This window comes from Myotis brandtii, unplaced genomic scaffold, assembly GCF_000412655.1.
Source record: "Myotis brandtii unplaced genomic scaffold, ASM41265v1 scaffold11445, whole genome shotgun sequence".
Taxonomy (NCBI): domain Eukaryota; kingdom Metazoa; phylum Chordata; class Mammalia; order Chiroptera; family Vespertilionidae; genus Myotis; species Myotis brandtii.
The window spans coordinates 1-1,443 of record NW_005353946.1 but is presented as its reverse complement, the minus strand read 5'-3'; the positions used below and the strand labels follow the sequence as shown (position 1 = coordinate 1,443).

At 51.0% G+C, this 1,443-nt stretch overlaps 1 pseudogene; it reads right to left on the bottom strand.

Annotated features, from left to right (window-relative positions):
* Positions 1 to 3: 3 nt before the first annotated feature.
* Positions 4 to 1,440, bottom strand: LOC102261326 (annotated as a pseudogene).
* Positions 1,441 to 1,443: the final 3 nt, after the last annotated feature.

Below are 1,443 nucleotides of genomic sequence, written 5' to 3'. Positions count from 1 at the left end.
TTCCTTAACAGGCTTGTTCTTTAGGTACTTGAAGGAGGAAGCGTAGTGGGCCTCATCCACATCCTTTCTACCTTTCTTGGTGGGGGTTATATTCAGCTTGGCTCTCTCCTGAAATGTTTGCCTCAGCACCTGCCGGACGAGGGGTTCTCGGGCAATCTGCAGGGCTACCATGTAGCGGGCACCTTCCAGCACAGCTTCTGGTGTAGGGAACTGGCTGCAAACATAATCCTTGGCCAGCTCCAAGGGCTCTGCAGGAAATTGCTCTGTCTCGTGTCGCTGGTAGCTGTCCCGGAGGTTTTCCCCAAACTGCTCAGGAGTAAGCCCAAACTTTTTGGCTAGGCCATCTAGGCCAGCACTCTGGCAGATGGTATACATGTCTCGCCGGGAAGCCTGCTTGAGCTCTGGTCCCCTCTGCTCCTCATCTTCTGCCTCCTCACCTTCAGCTTCCTCATCTCCCTCTTCCCTTACACACTTTCGCTTCTTGCGGTTGGCCTTGGCGGCATTCTGCATCTTGTGGATGTCACGACCATAATAAAGCAGGAAATGGCTGTAGACATCTTTCAGTTCATCCATCGACTGTACATCCTTGAGCCTCTCCATGTCGGTGGTGTCCAGAGCCCGGATGCCATCAGCTAGAAGTTTGTCAGGATCGGCAGAGATTTGCTTGTACTGATAAGCCTGCATTCTCAAACACAGCCGCGTTAGGTTCTCTTTGCGGATTCTCAGCCGGGTCCACTTTTCATCTCACTGCCACACCCTCCACAGGTCATTGATGTGCAACTCAGGCTCCACATACTCCTTCCGGTAGAAGGCAATAAAAGGCACCTCAAAATGCTGATTTCGCATGAAGTCCAGGGCCTCTTTAATCTTCTGAATTGTACTGGGCCCTTTTCCACTAAAGCTGCTGGCTGGCTGCCCTCTATCCAGGTAATCACAGCTTTCCTGCAGAGAAATAGTTGGTGTGGCAAAAGCATTCCTGTAGATCCAGTCAGACTCTTCTTCTAGTTCATCATCTGCAGCCACTTTGACTGGGATAGAGCAGAGCTGGAACCTCTCGGGCAGGTCGGTGGCTCGGATTTCATTGTCCTGATCTGTGAGGTGACTGCTTTCCAGCTCGCTGGGCTCATACATCTCAAAGATGCTTCTGTGGCTCACACGTTTCTTGGTGGTCTTCTTGGGACGCACTCGGATCTCACCCTCGGCTTCATCATCCTCATCCTCATCCTCTTCCTCCAGTTCTTCATCATCCTCATTGTATTTCTCAAATTTGTCATAGTCAAAGTCCACGCCAAAAATCTCTTGGGCTTCTTGCAGGGCCGCCACATCTGTGTATCCAGGAAGCTTTTTCCTCCACTTAGGTTTCTTCAGAGGCTGCCCATCATCATCCACAATGAAGTCGTCAATGTCTGACTCTTCATCATCTTCCTCTTCCTCCTCTGCAGG